The 10804-nt window shown below is 52.2% G+C and overlaps 1 long non-coding RNA gene across 3 annotated transcripts in view; it reads right to left on the bottom strand.

The window, feature by feature from the left end:
- Positions 1–785: 785 nt before the first annotated feature.
- LOC125155702 (uncharacterized) overlaps positions 786–10804 on the bottom strand; it is a 32595-nt gene continuing 22576 nt past the window's right edge. The window contains exons 2-4 of one of the 3 annotated variants that reach the window (XR_007148318.1): positions 9894–9966; positions 5557–5943; positions 786–3540 (exon numbers count right to left, since the gene is read on the bottom strand). This is a non-coding gene — a long non-coding RNA (uncharacterized LOC125155702). Of the gene's footprint in view, positions 3541–4029; positions 4179–5556; positions 5944–8464; positions 8873–9893; positions 9967–10804 lie in introns of those variants that run through there. The other 2 variants (XR_007148319.1, XR_007148320.1) reach the window with 2 other exon arrangements.

Genomic DNA, 10804 nt, shown 5'->3' with positions numbered 1-10804 from the left:
CCCCCACCCCTGCCCTACCACCCCACCCACCCATACCCCCACCACACCCCACTCCACCCCACCCCACGCCAATATTTTGCCTTTGCCCAGTTCTGACATGTGGTTAGACAGGTGCCCACCAAAGCCTTGGGCAGCAGCCAGAATCCGTGGGGCTGTAGAGTGCGGATCCCCACCCCAGGGGGCGGGGGCCAGGAAAGCACTGACGCAGGTGGCCTGCAGTCTGGTTACTGTCTGTTCTTCCTGCTGCAACAAATCACTGTATTGCTCTGAGCCTGTTTCCTCAGTGGCAAAATGGGGGTGGGGAGTGATCATACCTGTGAGTCCCACCCCCCAGGCTTATAGTACAAACCAACCCCAGCTGGGAGAATGGAGAGAAGGCCCTGCAATGGGCTGGCCACCGTACAGAACATTGAGGAAACAAACATGAAGGAGAGTGGCCCCTGCCCTCGAAGAGGCCACGTCAGCAGTAAACATTCACAATCCAGCGTGACAGAGGAGTGGGAGGGGTGCCACCAATGGGCCACACAAGAGGAGCAGATGCCAGGGTGATGGACACCTGTGGAGCATGTAAAAGATCCTCCACCAGGAACTCAGGCCAACCAGATCATAACTCTTGCCCTCTGGCTGTGTGACCTTGGGCAAGTTACTTAGCCTCTCTGTGCCTGCTCTGTGCCTCATAGAGGTGATATGAGGATGAGGATACATAAATGAACTTTTGTAAATGAACTTACGTAAAGTACTTAGAACAGTTCCAGGGGCAAAGTAGGCACAAAATAAATGTTAGCTGTTATTCTTATTATCTTTAATTCATTCAACCAATATGTACAAGGCTCTGTTTCAGGCACAGGGAACATGTCAGTAAACAGAACAGACTGGAAAAATCTGCTCTCGTGGAGCTTACATTCTGGGAGGGGAGGGAGACCTATTTAATACACAGTAAAACCTTGGCTTTCGAGTAACTTGGTCTGCGAATGTTCTGCAAGACAAACACACATTTCTAATAAATTTTAACTTGATAAACAAGCGATGTCTTGCCATATGAGTAGTATGCGATCACAACAATGATTCTTGAAATTTCCTTTGATATATAAGTGCTTTGGATTACAAGCATGTTTCTGGAGCGACTTATGCTTGCAAACCAATATTTTACTGTATTTGATGAGGGTGCTTTGGAAAAGAAGGAAGGAGAGAAGGGGAATAGAGTTCCAAGCCATGGGGGAGGGTTTCCATTTTAAGCATGGTGGTCAGGGAAGGGCTCACTGGGAAGGGGACATCCACCAGAAGAACCAGCATACAAGCAGAGTAGCATCAGGGGCCGTCTCCTCTGGTCCTATGAATACATCTTTAGTTGCAAAAGAGAAATGACCAGGAATGTGAGGATTAAATTAGAAACTACAAAACGCCAGGCATACACTGAGCCCAGAATAAATGTCAGCTCCTCCCTTTCCCTTTTGTCCCCAACGACTCCTCTCCAGTCATCAGGGAATTTGAGATCTCCCAACCAGAACATGCTTCCTTCTCGAGCCTCTCTTGGCGCCCTTGCCTGGGTCCTTGCAGGCAGGGTGGTCTCAGGTCCGAGGAACGTGCAGCGGGCTGCGGAGTGGTCTCAAGAAGACTGAGAACCTGAGCCTGGAGGCCGGAGGGCAGCTACCAGCCCCGCAGCCTTCTAGCGGTGGGACCTTGGCCAGGGACAACAATAACAACTGTCACTTATGCCAGGCACTTATTCATTTTATCCTTCCATCAGCCCTAGGGGGCGGACAGGAAAAGTGACCCTTGGGGAGGTTCACCGGGCAAGAAGCAGAGAAGCTAGGGCCAGATCCTAGCTGTGGCACTCCAATGTCCCAGCTCTCAGATTTACCAGAAAGAAAGATGAAATCAAAACCAGAACACCGGATTAAATTTGAGTTTCAGATAATCAAGAAATCGTTTTTTAGTATAAGTCTGTCCCAAATATTGAACGGGACATACTTATAGTAAATTATTACATTGTTCGTGTGAAATTCAAATATAACTGGGTGGCCTGTGTTTTACCCAGGCTTTCAGCGGATCTATCACATAGGTCTCCCAACATCGGAAGTCACTGCCTCCCGGGGACTTGGAAAATCTAGAGGATCTAGACGTAAAGGCACCCACCGAGGAGGCCAGTAAAGGTCCTGGCACGCCCCTTGCTTGAAGTGAGCTCTCACTTGAAGGTGGGTTGAGGCTCATCCCATACAGCCAGTAAGCAGGCAGAGGGGCCCCTGATCTAGCTCCTGAGCTTTAGGAGGCCCGGACATGACTCTTCAATGGCCAAAAAAGACTACAGGGCCAAGAAGTACCCACCCAGAGCCTGTGTCCCCCAGCCGTGCTCTAGCACGAGGACCCCGAAAGTCACTGCCCAATGGGCCCTGAGCCAGCTTGCAGGGCTTGTGAGGATTTCTACCCTGGGCCTCCTGAGGGCCGACCTCATGGCTGGTGGGGACACCCCTGATTAGGACTGCCCGATAAAATACAGGGAGCCTAGTTACATTTGAATTTCAGGCACATAAGGAATACTGTTTTAATACAAGTATGTCCCAAACTTGACAACCTTTTCCTGGGCCCAAGGACGCCCATTGCTGTTTGGCGATGTGTCAGTGTGCGGGTGGGGCTGTCTACATAGGCACTGGTGATACTGGTGGCCCCCCAAGATACAGGATGGAACCAGAAATGGGAAGAAAAGGTGGGTGGGCCACCGTCTGGGAACACATTTGTTCTCCTACGCTGAGCCCTGCAAATACCAGCACCTCCCACTTCTCTCTGCTGTCCCCACCCACCTCTGAGCTACCAGCCCTGCCTTCCCCAAAGGGACTGCTCTTGAGTGGGGCACCAGGGAGCTGGCTGGCTCATCCTCTGTCCAGCCCCCCAGCCTTGGACACCAGCCCCGCAGCCCCTCCATCCCTACCCTCAAGCCTCTATCTGTCACTATCTCTGTGGCCTCCCCAGTCCTCCCAAGGTTTGCTCTCCCCACAAGGCCCCGAGGGCATCAGTTGAAGAGATGGGTTGGAGAGATTGGGTAATGGGTGTTCTGGTCTAGACAAGTCTGACCCAGCCAGCCCCACAGGAGGAAGGTCAGAGACTTGCCAGCGGGGAGAGCAGCGGGTCTGGGTGGAGGTGGGGGTGAGGGCTGCTGGGAATTCAGATGCCCTCCTTGACCCATTCTAGAACCCTGCGGAAAATGCTGTTCTCTCCCCTGGAGGAGCTTCTCCTCAGGACTGAGGTGAAGAGTGAGGACAATGAACTTCTACCCCTGGGCCCCATGCTGCAGAAAGGCCTCTGCTCTGGACGCCTCCCGTATCTGTATCTCGTTCGTACCTCAGTCCTAACACCGAGTATGTGTAGAATGCTTGCATCAGTGCCCGGGACGTGCTAGTGCTCAGCACGCTACTGCTTTTATCATCATCATCACTACTTAAGAATGATACATGACGACATTTTTATGCCCATCTTACTCACTGCATGGTGAATTCCGAAGGACTGGGCAGGCCTGTGTTTCGCTCATTTTAGTGGTCCCGGCGCCTGGCACAGACAAATATGTGTTCAGTAAATGTTAGTCTAGTGAAAACAATGGATAGCGTTTAATTGTTCCCGTTTGCATGTCCCTGACTTTCCCCCAGTGTCTCCGTGCTACGTGTACACGGACCACGATAAACCGTCCCTGGCTTCTATTTTTGCCGTGCCTCCTTTTCACAAGCCTCAAACCTCTCCAACTCTTTACACCCCCATTGCCTGTCCCCACCCCTAGATGCTTCCACCAGGGTTTTCGCCTCCCCAGTGCTCCCCACTGGGCGCCACCAGCCACTGCTGCCAATGGCTTGGAGCGGGGGTGTCAGGGGCCCTGGACTGGGGCGACGGTGGATGGGGTCAGAGTCTTTGAGGGAACATCTTTCTGTTTTATTTGCAGTCCTCTTTCTAGTGCTTGGAGAGTATCAGGCTGGGCTGTCTGTCCCCTCCCCTGATGGGCTGCGGGTCACTTCTCCCCCTAACGTCGGGAGTGCAGTTACCCACCTCCTTCCCGGGGCGAGTCCTCCTCAGCGGCTGCAGGGACTGGGGAGCAAGACTTCTGTAGGACAGCCCCCCCGCCAGACACGTCTAACCCTGTCTCAGGCCTGTGAGAGACCCTGCTAGTCCGAGGAGTCATAGGCACACACACTCACCCTCACCCCCACACACTCACCATCACATCCACACCCTCCTGCACACTCTCATACACTCACGCCCTCACCCCTCCTGATCGCCTCTACTGTCAGCAGCTCCACAGATAAGCTACAATGTGACCAACCCACAAAACACACGCTGCTGTCGTAAACCCCGTTTAGTACTTAGGAGCCCCAGTTAGCGGGGGACGCGATGTTTTAAAAATCTCTATTTTCATTTTTTTCAAAATTAGCACTTTTTCAGAATCCCTCTACATCCCCTTCTTCTAGACCTCTGCATCCCTTCTGCTCCCTCTCTCGGCCCAGAACTTCTTGCTTGTTGCACCCCATCAACACCCCTAAAGATCCAGAGCTAGGGAGGCCCAGCCCCGCGGAGGGCAAGCTGGGGAGGGACAGAAAGCCTCTGCATGACCCCTGCCATCTCCGGATCCTTTGCTGGGCTTGTGAGCCCGGGGCCCCCAGGGGAGGGCATCAGAGGGCCTCGTGCTCAGGGGCAGGGCTGAGGACACCCTCTGTTCTGGGCATCTGGGCGGCTTGCCGTCTGGCCTCAGCCACCCACACATGCAGTGATCTCTCAGTCCCGGGCTCAGCCTGGGTGCTGCTGGGGGCCTGCACTCTGCCTCCCTCCTTGTCTCTCCTCTCCAGCCCTCTTCCGCTTTCTCCTCATCCCTGCCCAGGCCCCTGCGGGTCCCATTTTGCTCCCCCACCCCCACTCCTTCTCTCCCCTGCACCTGTTTCTTCCTCTTTCTCCCTCTCCATCTTGTTGGCTCCTCTGAGTCACTTGCTTCCACACCATCCTCTCCTTAACTGATAGCCGGTGGCCCCTCCCTGTCCCCTGAAGTGCAGGGCCTTTCAGGAATCCCCTTCTGAGAGCTCTGATCAGGCCTCAGGGGACCCGAGGGGCAGGTGGGGGAGGGGTGGATAGCAAAAATAGCTCCTTATCTGAGCCTGAGGGAGGCCAGAGCAGGGGAGGAGCTGCAAGGTTTCCAAGCCCAGTGGAGAGGACAAAGGACCAAGAAACCGGCACCTGTGATAGTGTCTGTGCCTGAAGTGTCTGCAGGGTGCCCCTGGTCTTCCCATGCCAGGATGTGCCACTGGCCACCAGAGCAGTGGGACCTCCCAGGCACCTGGCCTCACTGCTTCTACTGTGGGGTTTTGAGAACTGGTGACAGGCACAAAGACACTGAGGCAGGTCTTACAACATCAGGACTGGGGTTGCTTATGCCATTCCCAGTGGCTGCGTGCCCGAGGGGAGCTGGGTGCAGTGCTGTGCTGAGGGCCCCCATCAGTTCCTGCTCTGTACCTCCGGGACACCCTGCCCTTCACGTGGACATCTTTTCCCTTCCGCCCACCCAAATCTCCACATCCCAGGGCCTACCCTCTGTGAAGTCCAAGACCGTGGGAAACCCTCCCTTGGCCTTTCTGTCTCTTAATTCCAGCCTGTGCCCAGCAGGCGCTATTTGTTGCCCGTTGTTCCGCGGGGGTCCTCCCGACTGCTGCTCTGCTGCCCGATGACAAGGGCAATGCCTTAGACATGTTTTTCTGAGACACAAATAAGCAGCAGCAGCATATGGTCATTATGAGTTCATTTCTCTTATCATCATCGTATGGTTGAATTCTCCTCCAGAAAGAAACTCCCATTTGATAAAAGCTTTCAAAATGCCCTTTGCTTCCAGGACACGATTTCATTTCATCTTCACTGCACCCCTCAGGAGTGGACATTGTAGCTCCCATTGAATAGGGGAGGGGAAAGCAGCTCAGGGCCCTGCGAAGACAGCAAGACTGGATTCAGCGCCACCCTGTACAACTGGACCTTCCCTCCTCCTGAAAGCTCTCTCTTCACTTGGCCTCAAGGACACCAGCCTTCCTGGCTCTCCTCTTGCCTTCCTGGTTGCTCCTTCTCTTCTCCTGGGCTTCTCAGAGTCCCCAAGGCCCAGCCCTTTTCCTTTTCTCTGTCCGCACTTATACTCCTCATGACCTCATTCAGGCTCATGGCCACTGTCTAAAGGACGACACCTCAAACACAGTTCTAGTCCAGACCTTTCTCTTGTCTACCTGCCTACCCGACATGCCCAGCTGGAGTGACAGACATCTCAGATGAAGTAGATCTGAGGCTACTCCAGTTCTCCCCAGGCCTCTCTGGAACCTGCACCATGGGGCACATGGGTGGCTCAGTCCGTTAAGCATCAGACTTTGGCTCAGGTCACAATCTCATGGCTTGTGAGCTTGAGCCCCACATGGAACCCTAGGCTGACAGCTGAGAGCCCAGAGCCTGCTTGGGATTCTGTGTCTCCCTCTATCTCTGCCCTTCTCCCACCTGTGCTTTCTCTCTCTCTCAAAAATAAATAAACATTTAAAAAAAGAAGAAAGAAGAAAGAAAGAAAGAAAGAAAGAAAGAGAAAAAACCTGCTCCATTCTGTCCTTCCCGGTTTCAGCCCCTGGAAACTGCAACTTCTCTTGTCAAATACCCGGAGGCTTTCTTTGCTTCCTCTCTTTCTTTCCAAATCCAATCTGCAGGCGATCCCACTGGCTCTTCCCTCATCTATACCCAAAATCAACCTCTTCCCCCCCCACCACGGTATCTCCCTTGCTCCAAGTTGCCCTCCCCTGTGACCTTCGGGTCCCACCAGGCCCTAGTTGGTCTCTGTTTCCACCTTCTACCTGCCCAGCAGTGGGAGTGTCCTTTACACATAGAAGTCAGATCGCATCACGTCTGTGCTCAGAGCTGGCCTCCATTCTCTGCTCTGGACCCTGCCAATCCCCATCTCTTTCTGCCTCCCTGCCCCACCCCCTTCTCTCTAGCTCTTGCTCTCAAACACAAAAGCCTGCACTTTCCTGCCTCTGCACTTTGACCTGGCTGTTCCCTCTGCCTGGAATACTCTTCCTGTGGAACTACATGGATAACTCCTTCACTTGCCCTGACCACCGTGTTAGGATTGCAGCCAGAATCAACCTCAGCCCCAGTCACACACACTACTGGTCCCCGTTTTTCTGCTTCACTTAATCGTTATTTCACTGTCTTTAAGATCTAATTTACTTATCTCTTACAGTGATTATGGACTGTCTCCCCATTCTCCACGAGAAGCAACCCAAGGGCAGAGGCGTCAATCTTTTTGGTTTGCTGCTGTATCTCAAGTACCAATAGTGGCGCCTGGCACATAGTAGGCACTCAATAAATATTCCATGACTTAATGAACAGATTATCCCTTTCTCCTCTTTTGCTTGTCTGTGTGCTAGAACTTCTTGAGGCTCCAGCTAAGAAGCTGGCCAGGTGGACATGTTCTATTTTCTTAACCCAGTAACTTAGGAACAAGGCAGGGGAGGCCTTAGAAAGCCAGGAAGCTGCTAGGACAAGTTTGGCTGGTCCATCAAACAACAACAACAACAACAACAACAACTGCTTGGGTTGGGCTGAGCCCAGCCGTGACCTGTGCATATGGCGCCTCCCTCATCGCCCTCCCATTCCAAACCCAAGGGGCCCAGCTGAGCCCGTGTCACCTAGCCTGCAATGTGCCCCACCTACCGCCCTGACCTGTTTTCTCTCATTCACTCCTCCTCCTCACAGCTTCTCCAAACCCCTCCCTGCCGGGGGAAGCTGCCTCCCAGTTCCACTCCCACATGGACCAAAAGATGTTTGCATGGATCTGGACGCCCTCAGCACTGGGTACAAGCAACTTAAATACTGCCGCCCCCCACACGTACACCCCCAGGGTGGTTTATACCACAGGAGCTGCTATGGAGGCAGGCTACTTCCATTCAAATGCAAGCAAGCGCCACTGCTAACCAGCTTTGTGAGTGTGGACAAGTCTACTGTGCTCCCCAAACCTTAATTTCCTCATCTGTAAAGTAGGACCTGTGGCTGCCTTTGAGGGTTGCTGTCAGAGAATCTATTCACAGAGAATCTAGTGATGCACCTGGGGCCCAGTGGGTGCTGAATCATGGTTACTGCTCCATGAACTCCCACTTCTTGAGGGCCCACCGTGTGCCAAGCACTGTTAAAGGTGCAGGCGGCCGTCCGGTGCGTGGTGGGTGGGGGGAGGGGACAGCGTCCTTCTTAATGGACGGGCGTTGAGATGAAGTGTTGCCGCCCGGAATTGCTACTGGAATTCTGCCTTGGATTGCAAGCAGATAGAAGACACGGTGCGTGTGACTTGGGGCAGGGTGGGGGTGGGGGGCGCCCCAGAAACTGTCCTAACTTCTTGCTGTCTGAGAAAGGAGCAACGTTTATCGGGGAAAAATATCCACTGGTGTTGCAAAAGGACTTGAGGCTCATCTGCAAAACTCACGGAGGGTGAAAGGGCTTGGGGTCAGGCAAGTCTGGCTCAAAGCCCAGTTCCGCAGAAAAAAGGCTGGAAGGATATTCTCTTCTCTGCGTAGGGCTCACTTTCTCTCTCCAGGTCTCTTGTGAGCATGCTGTTGGCAGTGATGTCAAAACCGTCTACCACCACTGCGTCCTCAGCGTCTCTGACATCAGTGGGCAGTGTGGGAGGACGGCGGGTCACCGGCGACCAGCTGCTTATTGAGGCCATCTTCTCCAGAGGTGACATTGTGCTGTATCTGTCCTGGCTGGCACCACACCCCACACCTCTGTTACACTGCAAAACTTCTGCCTTCCCGGCTGGCTGAGCCAGGTGAGCTCCCCCTGAAAAGAAAGAAAGGAAGGAAGGAAGGAACAAAGAAAGAGAGACCCTTTTCTCTTTCTTTCTTTCTTCCTTTCTTCCTTCTTTCTTCTTTCTTTCTTTCTTTCTTTCGTTCTTTCTGTTTATATATTTTTGAGAGAGAGAGACAGACGGACAGAGCATGAGCAGGGGAGGGGCAGAGAGAGAGAGAGGGAGACACAGAATCTGAAGGAGGCTCCAGGCTCTGAGCTGTCAGCACAGAGCCTGATGCGGGGCTCACACTCACTAGCTATGAGATCATGACCTGAGCCGAAGTCAGATGCTTAACCGACTGAGCCACCCAGGCACCCCACAAATGTCTTTAAAATGAACAAAAGAATGGAAAACAGAGTAGTTGCTGCTGCTGCTGCTATGAACCTCTAGGCAAATTTAGGGAAGCCAAGCTGCCCTTCTGCACCCCTGCTTGGTTTCCAAAACCCTGCTCCTCCCTCTCTCCATTCCCAGGCTCTGCATCTACATCACATATTTAAATATTCACAGTTTTGGGGGCACCTGGGTGGTTCAGTCGGTTGAGCATCTGACTTGGGCTCAGGTCATGATCTTGCAATTTGTGAGTTCGAGCCCTGCTTGGGGCTCTGTGCTGACAGCTCAGAGCCTGGAGCTTGCTTCGGATTCTGTGTCTCCCTCTCTCTGCCCTTTCCCTGCTCATGCTCTGTCTCTCTCTGTCTCTCAAAGATGAATAAACGTTAAAAAAATTTTTTTAAATATTCACAGTTTTGCCTGAAATAGATGAGAATCATGAAGCTTGCAATGTTTCCCAAGGATTACTAAAATCTCTTAATCCCCTTCTTTCCTGTAATATCCTGTAGGGAAACTGATTTTAACAAATGCATTTTTAAATTGCTCAAACGTTTTCAAACACATGGCTCTAGAGTATCAGGAACAGCTTCCATATTGAGGCATCAATGGTAGTCTTAGTTTGCACCAAGTTGTGTGTGCGTGTGTGTGTGTGTGTGTGTGTATGTGTATTTTTTAATCCCAGCTTCCTCACTTACCTTGGGACCTGTCCCCAGGTGTTTGGCCCCCTGAGCCTCACCTGTAACACCTGCATGACATTCCTCCAGGAGGAATCCACTGAGCACCTTCTATGGCAAGACCTTCTCCAAGCCCTGGACACAGAGTGAGCAAAACAAAGGAGATTAAACCTGTTGTGTGAGAGGAGCCAGACAACTAGTTATGCACCTCAGATCATTTTCAGCATTTAGAAGAAAAACGAAGCAAAGGAAGAGCACGGTGACCTACCTGCCCCTTGAGCTGTTGTGTGGATCGTACCACATGTCGGGCCCACGTAGGAGCCTGGTTTCCTTGTCTCACTCCGTCATCTCCTACAGCACCCTGACCAAGGGGTGGGAACGTCCCACCCACACTCCACATTATGAGGTATTTTTATTTTTTCTCTTTATCAGCAGAAACTCAGGATAGGAATGGCAGTGGGCATGGTGGTGGGCGTGTGAGATACTTTTCTATTTCTTCTCTTTACTGAGCCTACTACGTTCCAGGCAGTTGGCCTGCACAGCCTTTTTAAAATTGGAAACTTTTACATAAACACCCTGAGTTCTGGATCCTCTTGAAAAATTGGGACTCTAGCAGCACTGGGCATGCCTTCCCTTGGGGCAACAAGTAGCCAGTGCCAAGAGGTGGCTGGTTACTTTCGAGAGCGTGAACGTTCTCTGGCTCACTAGCCCTTAAAGTCTCTTACACACGGCCAGCTTTGCTCGCCTGACTTATGTGCTCATCATAATGAATACATACAAACTAAGGGAAGAATACTGACAGAAACATATCAGGTTTTGACATTCCTCCCATGGAGAAGAGTCTATGTCCCTCCCCTTGAATTCGGGTGACTCGTGCTTGCTTCAGCCAACAGAGTCCAGTGGAAGTACCAATATGTCAGAGGATAGAACATAAAAGCCCTTCCGCTCTGTTCACTGGAACTCTGTCTTCCAG

Source organism: Prionailurus viverrinus, chromosome F1 (assembly GCF_022837055.1).
Source record: "Prionailurus viverrinus isolate Anna chromosome F1, UM_Priviv_1.0, whole genome shotgun sequence".
NCBI lineage: Eukaryota > Metazoa > Chordata > Mammalia > Carnivora > Felidae > Prionailurus > Prionailurus viverrinus.
This window is presented reverse-complemented; position numbering and strand designations above follow the sequence as displayed.